We start from the raw sequence: 15,492 nt of genomic DNA on the forward strand, positions 1-15,492 counted from the left end.
TTTGAGTTCATGTAAACATGTATATAATTTCCATTGCCATTTGTTAAAGATGTGTTCTAATGATCTATTACCCCAAAGCAAATCTGTGATAGTTTGTACTATAAGGGTTTGAGAGTGAAATAATACTATTTATATGTCACTTGCGTTGAAAGGTATAACTCTTAAAGCCAAACTGGGAAATGGATAGCCTAGAGGATGAAGCGTTCGTTCGTCACGTCGAGGGCGGGGGTTCGATTCTTCACGATGTGTGAGTGAGCATGATTTATATTTCTAGTAATAATTCAGTTAAGCCCGACAGTTTACTGCATAAGGGGCCTCACACATTGTACCAATGTGAGAATCGAACCGGACCAGCTTGAAATACAAGCAAACGCTACAGGGCACCACTTGAACTCCCCCCTGCGGACCGAGTATACGAATTGTTAAGCCATTTTCTGACATTATTAACGTGTTATTGGTGGAATGTTGGTAAAGCGACATAAAACAAAACATCATCAAAGCAAGTCGTGTTTTGCAATGAAGGAATGTGTGTTTAAGAGTCCATATACATTTCTGAAGTGGACCTATTCACGAATCTGTTGGTTCATCATTTGGCCGGTGTATGTAGATATTAACTATTTTTGTAATAAAGTTTCTGCGTTTTAAGTGAGTTCTTCTATTTCTCCATACGTTGTTTCTGTGCGAAACAATCGGAAATATAGCAGTATCTATTTGATCTAACTTGATTAAACTTAAACATGAAATATATTGATGAAGAATCATTACTGTGTTGAATGTTGGATTCAAACTAGTAGTTCTGTTGTGAGTTGTAAACAACAAAAATGCACACAAACCGAAAACCAAACCAACAGCGCACACTAAATAAATAAATGAATGAATGAATGAATGAATGAATGAATGATCGAACACTTGTTGGAAATGGAGAAATCATGATATTCAGCGTTGAATGTTGAACGCTGACTGAAGCGGCTGTGAAATCTCGCTTGCAGAACAATCATTCACTGACGGTATCGTATTGGGATTTTGTCTCTGGGGCTCCGCTGATTTAAACCTACATAAATTGTTGCCTATAACGCTTTTGAGGTCTTGCTCGCTCGTAGTAGTGGGAAGTTTAACTTTTGAATGTTAAGACCTGCGTGGATATTCCTTCCACTTCATCTAGGTTTTGTAATGCAACTTAACTGTGCACACAAGTCACATATTATGCATGAACATTCCATGACGGGAATCGAATCTGCAAATTATTTTAAATATATTTACAGTTAACATATCCGGATAATGTGTGAGCCACTGTATGTAGGGATCCGTGAAGATCCGGTTACAACTGCTCTTCAGCAACCCACACTTGTCGTACAAGGCGGCTAACAGGAACGGGTGTTCAAGATCGGTGACTTGATTGACACACATCATCGCATCCCATTTGCCGATGCCCATGCTGTTGATCACTGTATTGTCTTGTCTAGATTCGACTCGATTACAGCACTATACAGGTGTATTATTGCAGCGGTGGAGTCACAACAACCAATACTGGGTGAAGGGATGTGGTCTGATCTTGCCCCGGCGCTTCTCCTTGATTGACTGTCGCACTTGCCTCAACAAGTTAGCGTTATATTCCCCATTCATTGTTCTTCCTTTTGGTAAGTAGTCTATGTGGATGACACCTTTGCTATCCCAGAAGACTGTCGCCATTACCTTCTGCACTGATTTGGAGGCTTGGAACTTTTTTGTCCTGGGAGAAGTGACATGTTACCATTCCATGGATTCTTGTTTGCTCTCAGGACCATAGTGGTGGATGCAGGTTTCATCACAGGTTACTAGCCTAAAGTGAAAATGTTCTGGATTATTGCTGTATCTGGTTAGCATGGAGGTGCTTATGGTGACCCTTGTTTGCTTCATTTCATCTGTAAGCATTCTTGGCACCCATCTTGCGCACACCTTAGACATGACGAGATGTTCATGAAGAATTGTCTCGATGGATCCGTATGAAATGCCTGTGGTCTCCTCTAACTCGTGGAGTGTGATTCGACGATTTTCCAGCACAAGTCTATGCACTCTGTCAATGTTTTCCTGACTAGTGCTTGTTGTTGGGCGACCTGGACGGGGGTCATCATCAAGACTCTCTCTACTATGCTTAAATTCATTGACCCATCGTTTGATGGCAGCAGCTGAAGGGGAAGACTTCCCATAAACTGCCGAAAGCCTTTCTTCAATGTTCTTCACCGAGTTTCCTTTAAGAACTAAAGACTTAATTACTGCTCTGTACTCAGTTTTATTCATTTTCACTGCCGTGAGGGGGTCTCTTTCTGTCAATGTGAGCTGTTCAATAACTTCTGAGAGTAGGATACCAAAACTTATATATCACATCAGCTACACCCCAAGGTTCAATGTCGTACCATAGGCTGTGACACCTGGGTATGAAAAATGCCCAAAGCTCAAAACTTACTGACATCCCCTCGTATTTATGAATGATTGTGTCGTAGGTGTATGTATTTTTGTTCATGGTGATTCGACACGCGGATACACCTGTGGATGAGGACGTGTTCGTTTCTGTTTGTGTTGGTTGGACTGTAGTTGTGGGTGTACATACCTGCATATGTGATTACAACTGTGGTTGTAGGTGTTAGTATTGCATGTGATACAACACCGATACTATGTGTGTGTGTGCGCGCGCGCATGTGTGTGTACATGTGTCTCTTGTTTTATCTCAACTGTATAATTTTGTGCAATTGATTTTAATCATTTTATCCTTTGAAGGGACTTTATTGATCTTTAAGTCTCTTATAGCCATTTGGCGGCTTGTGCATGCGTATTTTCATAAAGCAGTGCATACATTACCTGTACGTACAAGATGAGACTAAAATAAACAATATCTCTCACTATATGGTGTTGACAAACTTACAAACATAACCCAGAACCATAACTGGGGCTAATTTTATTGTAAGTGTCCCATGTTAAATTCGGTCACCGTGTTACAATGTTCTCACCATGTACTCGTCTAGTTCTCCTCGTACTCTCCGACGTCATCAGCCGGGCGTTATCGCCATCGCTACGGGGGAGAGTCGGGGTCAGCGGCGGTCAGACTCGATAAAAACCTCAGACGTTTTAACACACGCGCCCCAATATCTTGCAGCCATATACTCATCCGCACGGAAACGCAACACCTGGATTTTATGCACGATACAATCGATGTGGTCTTGGAGTGGGCGACGAGGTAAATAACACCTCCTCCTCCTCCCCCCTCCTCTTCTCTCTTCCCCTCCTCTCCTCTCCTCCCCCTCACCTCCCCCTCCTCCACCCCTCCTCCACCCCCTCCTCCTCCTCCTCCTCCTTCCTCCTCCCTCTCCTCCACCTCCGCCCCTCCTCCCCCTTCCTCCCCTCCCCCCCGTACTCCTCCACCTTTCCCTCCTCCTCCACCCCTCCTCGTCCTCCTTCCTCTTCCCTCTCCTCCACCTCCGCCCCTCCCCCCTCCTCCCCCTCCTCCTCCTCCTTCCTCCCCCTCCTCCTCCTCCTTCCTCCTCCCCTCCTCTTCCTTCCTCCTCCTCCTCATCATCACCCTTTATCATAAATTTACAAACACATGCAAAGCATCATGGGGGTATTTTTCAAAATATATATGATTTCAGACTTCAGCTGGAAAAAGTCCAAGCAAATCCAGCAATCATGTATAGATAAACTAACTACTTCATACTGACAGACATTACGATAGCAAAGAAGTTACAAATATTTTGTAAATGCTTTACATTATGGGTCTCAAATAGGTCCCTCGAGTGGTCACTGACGCGACAGACACCCTGTCCAAAGACGCCCACGCGCGTAGCCAGGTCATCCGGTTTATATAATATTCTTTCCAGTTAAAAACACAATTCTTTTCCAAAACGAAACAAATCCCAATATGTGGAACAACTATTTGGCAGAGAAAAAAAGCTCAAATGCTTGGCGACCCTTGAAGGGGGTGAGTATTCGTTATGTTATGTAGTCCTGTGTTGCGTAGACACATATAAATATTTCATTATGAATATAAAGTTAGATTTAAAAAATACAGTCAAAGTTTCAAATGTATATTTTAGGCCTATAAAGGGATGTTTTCTTTACTAAATCGGAAGGTGAGTAATTCATTGTTTCTCGGTCGTCAACGTGGCGTCAACTTGGCGTCATCATGGCGTCAACGTGGCGCTTAATGCGGCGCCTAGTACAAGGCAACTGACAAACGCTTACGTTTTGACGCTACCGGTGGCATACTAATTTCCGTCGGTCCTTTTTGTGGGTTTTCAATTTGAATTCATCACTTTTGAATAACATTCTTTTAAATTAAAATGTGTGGAGGTCGTGATGGGTAAATTCGTGAAATTTGGGTATGGGAACATTAAAAAACAGAAATATTTTGAATGTGAGCACAACTGTAGAACAAGAGTAGGTCTTTGTTTAAGTGGGAGACATTCCGGTGTTACTACAATTTACAAGGTGAGGTTAGTAGGGAGGATGGAGGTCTGTTTCATCACATGTGACAATGACCCTCTGTAGTCCAGGAGATCTCATAGCAACACGAGACAAGGAAAATATTGACCGTCACTGACTTCAGTTGGATTTGGACAATACCCGTGTTTACACTGAAAGAGCTTCCGCAGGGCCGTAGAGCAAATAATTCGGTTTCAGAGAGGTGGTATTAGAGGTGGAAGGAACGTACCGTAAAACTGTACTTTCCATGCATCGCAATACTGGGTGAACGTTGATTGGTGAGAACTTGTGGAGTGAGTGAGTGAGTGAATGGATGCGTGGCGAGTGAGTTGATGGGTTTTGAGTGAATGAGTATTGATTCACATTGTTTTCAGCAACATTCCAGTAATAGCAAGGCGAGGGACACCTGACTTCATAATTGCTACAGTGTTGGTAATCGACCCCAGACCTTTGACATGACGAAGAAACGCTTCAACCACGCAGCTGCCTCGCCGCCCAGGTGAGTGAGACGGTGAATGAGTGCGTGCCTGAGTTAGTGAGTGAATGCGTGGGTAAGTGCATATGAGTAAGTGAACCAGCGGTTTAAGCACTACGCCCAACCTGCTTTCTTAGTTCGAATCCTGCATTATCCCAAATACTAGTATACATAAAGTCTGCATTGTAGATGTGGGTTTAAACGTAGGGATAAATGCGTACTACCTTGGCTTAGTTGAGATTTTACTCTCAATTTCGGTAGAGCTGGCCGTTGAACGGTTATTATAGTGGCATAAAAATACTTGTGTATGTGTGGGGTGTGTGTGGGGGTGGGTGTGTGTGTATAATTGCCTATCGTATTGTTATTGAATATTAAACCCAAATGATATGAAATCTTTTGTTTACAAAGAAGGTTTGGCCGTATTCCCCTAAAAAACGTCTGCTTTTCATGTATCGTCTTTGAATATGTGGCGCCATGAGACACTTCTCCTCAACCTTAACATTTCTATGTTAAACTAAGACCCTCCAGTAAGTGATACGCACTTTCCGCTTTATATTTTTCTACGTGATGTTGAATCCGACTTTCACAGATAACCTCGAAAACATGGCGCATTGTTCTCAATTTTCTGTTTGTTTGATACGGAACACTCATACGCTACCACAATAACTCATTATCTCAAGTCCAGAATTTGCACACCTAGAATTTGTTTTACATAAATAAGGTTTTATTTTCACTATGCAAATACACGACGCTACGAAAACAGAACATTTGGTCAATGGTATCTTTAGTTTAAAACGTCGGTCGTATGATTTGAGTTTTTGATTTGAATTCATCAGTTTTGAATGTCATTCTTTTGAATTTTAATATGTTAAGGTCGTGATGCTTAAATCCGCGAAATTCTTTTGGTTCTACGGGTATATAGGATGCAGGAAACAAATACCATCGAAACACGTTACAGGGGTGAGTATTTAGAGTAGGGGCTGGGGCTAGGGTGGGACTGAGATAAAGGATTAGGACTGAATTGTTTATAACCCTATCACCCCACCCCTTATCTCATCCTTATTTTATGCGACATGTTTCATGCATGCTCCCAACAAAACCCATTACTCATACATGTCTTCGATAGCCTCGCCCCTCTCGTCTAAAACAAATGAGTGAGTGAGTGAGCATAGGTTTACGCCGCTGTTAGCAATATTCCAGTAATTCACGGCGCTGGACACCAGAAATGGGCTTCACACATTGAACACATATGAAGAATCGAACCTAGACCTTCGGCATGACGAGCGAATGCTTCAACCACTTGGATACAACACAAATGAACAATTAAAACAAATGAACAGACCGCACTTGCTATCTGTGTTTTTGAAAAATGTATAACTTTCTTATGTTTTCATGCCCCTTTAATACCCAAAGTGGTCGTAATAAGTGGTGCTCCCTGCCCACGTTGTGACCCCTTTTTGAATTGTTCTTCAGCAACCCATGCATGTCGTAAAAGGCGGGTAACGGGATCGGGTGGCCAGGGTCTCTGACTTGGTTGACACATGTCATCGTATTTGTGTGGTTCGACGCTCATGCTGTTGATCACTAGACTGTCTAATCCAGGCTCGAATATTTTCAGACAGCGGCGTATTGCGGAATGTGGCGTTAAACAACAAACCAAACAACCCCTCTCTGTGGTTTGATTCTATTTACACCAACTCCCCTTTTAAGTGTTAACAGTCTTACACATCAATGTAGCAAAGGCTCAACTTTTTTGAAAGTACATCTTTTTGATTACTTCAATGAACAAACCGTGTTCTTCAAAAGGTTATTTCCTCTCGTATTCATTTAAACACAATGATATAAATGTCACATCTTTTATTATTCAAGCGTTATTTAGGAAGAATGTTAAAATGATAAAAATACACACACTATGTTTTCCATTCCATGCTGTTATACAGCATAATAAATACACAACGTAAAACATAAATATTTGTTTAGCATAAAAAGAATAAAAAGAATGGGTCATTTTACTGGGTGTAAGTTTATTTGCTTACAACTATGCGTCACAGCTACATGTCGAAAGTTTAAACGTCAAAATATGAACTATGTTTCTGAAACGAAAACACAAAAACGATTCAACACAGTAAACAGGACATAGAAGAATGGAAATCCTTGACTAACACTAAAACAATGTGAAATCCTTGCCACACCCTGTTATAGGGCCTTACATCAGCGTGATTCAACGCTCATTGAACTGCCTTAAAAGCATAGTCATAGATCTGGAGATGTACGGATGGTGATAACGACCTAAACAATCTCGTGCCGGTGGGTCTCGTTTATAAGAGCATCCGAGATTTAACGAGAAGTGCACATACAGAGTACCCAAACAAGTTGTCGCGCCCTTTATGGGAATAACGGCTTAATTCCTCGTCAGAAAGACTACGATATAAAAAGGGTAATGTACATTTTATGTACTTACTGTACATTTTGTACGAACTGACCCACTGGAAATTCCTCAGATGCAACTGTAAATCAGGACACAACAAACAAAATGTCTCCGAAGCTATGGCTGAAGTATTCTTTTGATTCACACATAAGGAAATTGGCGTCTCGCCATGTCTTTTGTACTACTAAATCATACACAAACACTGTGAGAATTTCAGGGTTTATCAAACGTTTAATGTAAATATATTAAGGGTGTTTTTTTACCTTTATGTCCCTGTTTAAAAGAAGAATACCGAATTGGTTCAAATAACTTTAAGTTAACGTCCATGGCTTGACGGATTAACTATAATAACATTGCGGAACTCTGCTTCTTGAACTGCTTTTGAATGCTAAACACAGGATAATTTTGATAACCATTAATATGGGAAGCTTTGAAAATATTGTTTGGATCTTGAAAAATATAAATTCTGAAGGAATTTCTGTTTGAACACCTCAGTATTTCTCATTTCTATGAGAACTTTGTAGTGTCCAGTTTTATAGGCTATGTGAAAATGCATCAGATTAAGAATTTGTTTGTGTGTCTCAGTTTATGATAGTGAGCGAGTTGGAAGGTATACCATAAACGCATTTACAAGATTTACACACAAACCTGAATGTAAAACTTGGGGAAACATAAGCGAATTGTATAAAATCGCGATTTTCAAACATAATTTTCATGACTAACAGGACCTATTAAATGTTTTTCACATTTCATAATTATATTTGTCAGCGACGAATACTACATTATAACATAGACTGTGTAGAAACAAAGAAAAATGAGATTGCCTTTTCCCGGCGAGGACGTATTGCCGTTCCTACCATATCGCAAAATGAGACACATATTAGGACCTCGTAATAATCAAGGGGGTTGGTTGAAGCTTAAGAGGTGATGAACGCAGTTTACTGTCATTGAGAATATTCCCATAAATCAGACCCCGATTACTGCGTTCAGGAAAAAAGAGGTCCCCCGTCAATCGTAGGTACAGACGCAGCTTGTAGAAGCCCTGTGTTGGAGCTTTATGCTATGTGTGGGGCCACGGTCCGTATTTGAGATGATGACTTTAAAAGACTCGCTTACAGCGAAGCAATGACTTTTAAAGTGGTGTTTTTATCCTCCAGGCTTGTGATTGTGTGTTTAGTGTCAATTATTTTGAGCAAAAAGGCGGCGGAGTTATTTTGGCTTTGTTTATGTGTTGATTCGAGGTTAGGCACCATGGCGAGATTCTCCGTGTGTTAACGTGATGAAAGTTCTTCTGCATTGTACTTTCGATGGAGGGTCGTGACGTGCTTACAACAATGTTTGGGGAAAATAATACGGCTCTGTTTTTCCTCTGTGGATGTGATGATGAATAACAATGCGAAGAACCCTAGTGATAAACAACAGACTGTTAAAGATGTTACCTCTTACTTTCCTAACAACGTCTTCCAGGAAAACTCGTTTATCTGGACACAATGAATAATGATAAAAACAAAGCTTTGGGTAAATGAATGCCGACCATCAATGCATGACGGAACTAAAGTTTGATATCCATTAATTATAGTCCTCCATCCTTTTTCTAAAGATTCTGATAAATTTGACTAAAACCCTAAATTGACTGATTGCTATATTATATGTATTATTATTATCTATTATCTTTTCTAAATGTACAGTTTAATTGTAAAACATGTCTTGTTGGGGTGATTGATACCTCAGACCCAAACGCGGTTTGCAAGGGTTCGGCAATAATGATTTAGGATTCCGTGTAAAGGTCAAATTCAGGACTTGGCCAGCTTTACCCACATGTCTACCATGACATGTTCCTTTGACGAATAATAGTCTATGTAGGTAACGTCATTTATGTAATATTTACCACAGTATTCTTGGATCTTGTTGACAGTATTGAGCAGAGAATCGAGAGTACAATGAGCAGTCTTTACTCAACAATCGTGTTCATGGTATAATTAGCAACTGACGTTCACAGTATTCTTCGATCTTGTCATCAGTTTTTGTCGAGTCTTGAGTGAACTTGTTGAGATATTGAACGATCTTGCCCAAAGTTTTCACAAATCTTGTTTACAGTATTCAACGATCTTGTTGACAGTTTTTGGCGATACTGTTAACATTTTGAGACATTTTGCTCACACGTTTACTGATATTGACACTATTCTGCAGTCTTGTTGGCTGGACATTCAGAGAACTTGATGACTGTAATCAGCAATCTTGTTCACAATATTTAACGATCCCGTTTACAGTATTCAGCGATCTGATTCAAGCATTTTAGAGACAGTGTTAAGCGGTTTTATTCGCATTTGTATACATATATTTACTAAACAAAATAGTAGTGATCTTGTTTGCAGTATTAGGCAATCATTTAGGCAGTATTCAACAATCTTGTTGACAGAATATGAGCGACCATGTTCACAGTATTTGGCAATCTTGTTTCAGTATTCAACAATCTTGTTGACAGAATATGAGCGACCATGTTCACAGTATTCGGCAATCTTGTTGACAGTATTCAACAATCTTGTTGACAGAATATGAGCGACCATGTTCACAGTATTCGGCTATCTTGTTGACAGTGTTCAACAATCTTGTTGACAGAATATGAGCGACCTTAAAAAGTATTCAGCGATCAGTGCACGTTTTGCAGTCATCAGAATAGTATTTTATCAAGCGGAGGTTGGGTACAGGGGTAAGGGTAGACATGGTAGAGAGGCAGAAGAGTGAGACGTCGCTTGAAGAAGAGTGATGTCGCATTCTGTGTCAGAGAAGCATGGGTGTGAAATCGATCACATTGCAATAACTGAATAGTACTTATGAACGTAGTACTTTTAGTCATAGCAGTACTATTAGTCATTAGTCACTGATTATTAAGCAGCGATCCGGTCGTAGTGACTAATTGTATCTTAGGCTATCAACCAGTTTATCAATCAGACTATGAAGCAGGCTATCAAATAGGTTATCAAGCAGGTCATCAAGCAGGCTATCAAACAGGTTATCAAGCAGTACTAGTACTACCACCACCATCACCCCTACTACTACCGATGGTATCTTATCAGGCTATCAGGTAAAAGTGATCTTCACTCTTTAACTGTGATTCAAAAACATCAACATAGTCAAACTGGACTACACATTGAATGGTTTGGTTGACATTTCTGATGGATATGGAGTGTGAACTACGTGAATCGATGTTAAATTATGACTTCCATCACTGAATTATCAGGTTTACACCATTCATAATACAGACTGCCATGATAAAGCTGGAACATAGTACTGGGCAGTGTTTAACATAAAACAATTCTACTACTACTACTACTACTACTACTACTACTACTACTACTAGGCAATAGTCACTTGAAACTGATGTATTAAGCAGAGATCCAGGTCGCCGCGTCCGATTGTATCTTATCAGGCTATCAACCAGTTTATCAAGCAGACTATGAAGCAGGCTATCAAACATGTTATCAAACAGTACTAGTATTACCACCCTCACTACTACCACTAGTCATTAGTCACTAGTGACTGATTATTAAGCAGCGACCAGGCCGTAGTGTCCAATTGTATCTGATCAGGCTATCAGCCAGTTTGTCAAGCAGGTCATCAAGCATGCTATCAAGCAGGTTAGCAAACAGGCTCTCAAGCAGGCTGTCGAGCAGGCTATCAAACATGTTATCGAGCAGGCTATCAAGCAGGTTATCAAGCAGTACTAGTATTACCACCACCCCCACTACTACTACTACTACTACTACTACTACTAATAATAATAATAATAATAATAATACTAGACATTAGTCACTTGAGACTGATGTATTAAGCAGAGATCCAGGCCACCGCGTCCGATTGTATCTTATCAGGCTATCAGCTACTACTACTGGCGCGGTGGGGTAGGCTAGTGGTTAAAGCGTTCGCTCGTCACGCCGAAGACCCGCGTTCGATTCCCCACATGGGTACAATGTGTGAAGCCCATTTTCTGGTGTCCCGCGCCGTTATGTTGCTGTAATATTGCTAAAAGCGACGTAAAACTAAACTCACTCACTCACTCACTACTATTACTATTAGTCATAAGTCACTAGTGACTGATTATTAAGCAGCGATCCGGTCGTATTGTACAGTTTTGTCTTAGTAGGCTATCAACCAGTTTGTCAAGCAGACTATGAAGCAGGTTATCAAGCAGTACTAGTATTACCACCACCACCACCCCTACTGCTACTACTACTACTACCGCTTGTATCTTATCAGGCTATCAACGGTTTGTCAAGCAGGTTATCTCGCAGGCTTTCACCGATGCATTATGTCTCCTCTTACAACAAGCTATTGTGAACTTATTCTAACCCGGAATCTAAAACTATCTTAAATAATTAATCCTTTGCCAGAACATCAGCCAGTTGTGGGGCCGAGGCGTAAAATTGAATACACACAACAGTTAATTAAATCAGTTGGATTTTGAAAATAAATAATTGTTTTATTAAACAAACAAATCATAATAATTCATTTAAAACGTGAAAGTAAAATAACCCGAATCTGCACCAGTCAAATTTGACAGCAATTAAACATAAAACCCCAAATGTTCTCACCAAAACACATGAATTCCTCCCTCCCCACCTCACGCCTCCCCCAGCTGATCGGGAGCACCCAACCACGGACGGAAGCCCACATAGTAACGGGAATCCCTGCTTAACACAGTAAAACACAGATTGTTTTCTTTCCGAAATATACCTGTCATTGACACCTATTCTAATGATCCAACATGATGGGGCTTAAGAGCTGGGGCTAGCATTACCTTGTTTATTTTAAGGAATACGAATAATTTCCCCCTCATATCCCACCCAGTATGTATTGAGCGACCCGGGGAGAGTTTTTAGGTTAATATTTCAGTGCCTAGCTGTTCTCATACCGATTATTATAACTGTACCTCACGCGAGGGTTCGACAAATGCCTAAATACTATTGACGCCATATGGAAATAGAAGAAAGCTGTTAAATTATGAAAATAGCAGATATAATTGTCTTAGCACTATTGCCATTATAAGGGCGTGATCTTGTGATTCTTGGGGGTGAATTGGGATAATATGAAACAAATGGGAAAATATTTTGACGGAAAAAAAATTCTCGATGCGTTCATTTTCGGATGTTAAGCGTACAGAAATATCGCGATTAGAACGGACTGCCCCGTGGTGATGTTTTGTCACCGGGGTTGTTTTGTATATAGTTTCTGAATGTGTAATTTAGATGTGGTCTTTCTGAAGAGTTTACGTATGGGGATCTTTATGTTTACAGGTCCGTTGTATCAAAACGAAATATTAACTTTCTAGCATTAACCTTTGAACATGAAGTTTCCTTTCACACAACATGAACCCGACATTATCTGACCTCACGCTTTTGGGAGGCGTTATTGTATTTTCCCACTGCGTTATTTTAGTACAGTGTTTGCAGGATGTTATAGGATGTCGAGTAATCGCAAAATTTTGTCTTATATACACATCCAGTTTAAACATTTCCATTCCTTGTGCAGACATAGGTTTGCATCATTTGCTTCACCTGATCTTCGATGTTTTCGAAGGCGCAAAAAAATAATTCTGAAACCGTACCTATTTTTCAAGTTAAAGTAAAATATTTCCTGCACTACACTTTTGCTTGTTCAGATAAAATCTGAATGTCACTTGAAAGGATTGATTTTGGATAACTGATTAAGGTGGAAAACACATATATTTTGAGTTTTGCGTTTTCTCTGAACGTGTTAATAATAAGTGTATTTATAATGCGCTGGCCTCCATTCACTAGATGAATGCTCATAGCGTTAACGAACGTCTTGAGATATATGCTAAGTTTGTAATAGGAGGCAAGATTAGGTTGTGTTGTAAGAGTGGGTAAACAGGTAGGTCTTTTCAAAAGTACACAAATTTTCATTTTTTTTCAAGTCATGTGTTAAAATCAATGTGTTTCTTCTCTCTCTCTCTCTCTCTTTCTCTCTCTCTCTCTCTCTCTCTCTCTCTCTCTCTCTCTCTCTTTCTCTCTCTCTCTCTCTCTCTCTCTCTCTCTCTCTCTCTGGCAAATAGGCGATCGTTTTCCTGTTCCATGGCATTGCGTATCATTCTGTCGCTTTAAAACTGGGAACAGATTGTGAAATGTGGAAATGTAAAATATTAAACCGATTAGGAGACAGGTCCCTACACAAAGAAGACAACTCAAGGAAAAGAGATTTCTGAAGATTTCTGCGGTTAGAAATATTTTTATGTTCACCATTTTTAATCCCTAAATATTTTTTAAAAAGCTATGCGGTTAAATAATGTACATTCCTGCACACAAAGCAGAATCGGGTTTCAATCAATGCCACTCCACCATACAATAGCATTCTCAGGGGAAACGGCAAAACGTAGTGTGCTCAAAACATGACCACACAATTTGCCGGACATTCACTGGGATGTCGAAATCTCGTGGAATTCCGCGCGATGTAGATGTTGTGTCACATGGAGGTATGTAGTCGAGAATAGGCAGAATTGGTCACGTGATTCGAAAAATTGTCACCTTTACAAGAGAGCTCACACGCTGACTTAATCAGAATCACTTTAAAACGACTCAGTATTTATATTGCCACCGCGAACGAGGTAACCAGAATCTGATGTTATAATACTTAGTCAGGGCTAGTTTGTAGAAGAGTTTATTTTCACATGTGTGTTATCAAAACTTGGTGTCAGTATGTAGAGTGGGATAACGCGTGTAGATTGAAGAAATCGCGTGTTTACTCGAAAACAGCAACATGATGTTAGGATTTATCACCATGATAAGTTATCAGCTAACACAATTGCTGAGATTGTGTTATTGGTTTCATTACATTCTGTTTGATAATCGGCAGGCAAAACATACGAAGTGCTTAGGAAGCATACTATGATTTTAATATCTCGTTCTGTGTGAAGGTCTATTTTTCTCTCAGAGATGCAGTTTTGAAGAATTCACTTAACACTGAAAAACACTGTAACCGTATTCTGCGAATTTGCCATAGTCCTTATCGGCAGGCATCGTTGTAAGGAACCCACTTCTCAGATATGGCTGTGCTGGAGTGATAATCTGTTTAACGCTTTAAGACCGAAGTGTCAACAAGTATGCAAGTGCATAGACCTACAGCGAAGTCTGTGCTACTCACCTGCTAAAACCGTCCACAACTACTTCAGAACCATCGAAATAGCAACGACGACGACCTTCCCACCAACAATTACCAAACAATCAACAGTTAACTGCTTAACTTGTTTCATGTGACGTCCGTGCCAATTTGAAAGCCATTTCCGTCAAACTGTCGTCTTCTCTGACGTCCGCGCGACTTGGACAAAGCTCAAAAGTAATCTTGATCTTGTACAATTAAAACTTTCGCTGGCTTTGTGTGGATAGCATTATCTCTAAAACAGATTAGATGTAATATGTACTGCGCCTGTTTCAGACACTACCTCCTCTTTTCAGTCTCAATCAAATATAATGCCACCGAATGACAGGCGACATAAAAAAAAATCGTGATCAGCTCACGACGTTTCCCTGGTAGATTGTGGTGGTCGTGCCATAAGATCATCGGAAAAGCGTGCCATGTCACTGTCTATTACGCTAAGCGGTACCCCCTGTAGTACACGCCAATATCGCAGCGACTCTGGGGGCCAACGGTTTGAGATTTTCACACAAATGGCTATCAGATGTATCCCTATATCAATCTCTGTTTGAGCTTTCCAGCAGACGGAGATTTGTACGATAAAAGACAGGGGAAGACTGACATTAAGTCTACCAGATCTTTTATTACATATTAAATTTGTTTGTTTCAAGAGAAAACCTAATTTTCTGAAACTGGTTTCATATGTGGAACACAGCTTTTCAGACATATCTGCAGACCCGCGATGCAGATATTCCACAGTCGTGGTTTAAGAGAACGAACTATATAAATAACAAAATGATTGTCAGCATATAATTTTATGAATAAAACACAAGTCACAGATAATATGGACCACACGGTATTTCGCCTACAGGCTCGCTGGAGTGTATGAGTGACTTGGGTTTTACGCCGCTTTTAGCAATATTCTAGCAATTTCGCGACCATTCGACGCCAGAAATGGGCTTTACATATTGTACCGATGTGGTAC

Source organism: Haliotis asinina, chromosome 2 (genome assembly GCF_037392515.1).
Source record: "Haliotis asinina isolate JCU_RB_2024 chromosome 2, JCU_Hal_asi_v2, whole genome shotgun sequence".
Taxonomy (NCBI): domain Eukaryota; kingdom Metazoa; phylum Mollusca; class Gastropoda; order Lepetellida; family Haliotidae; genus Haliotis; species Haliotis asinina.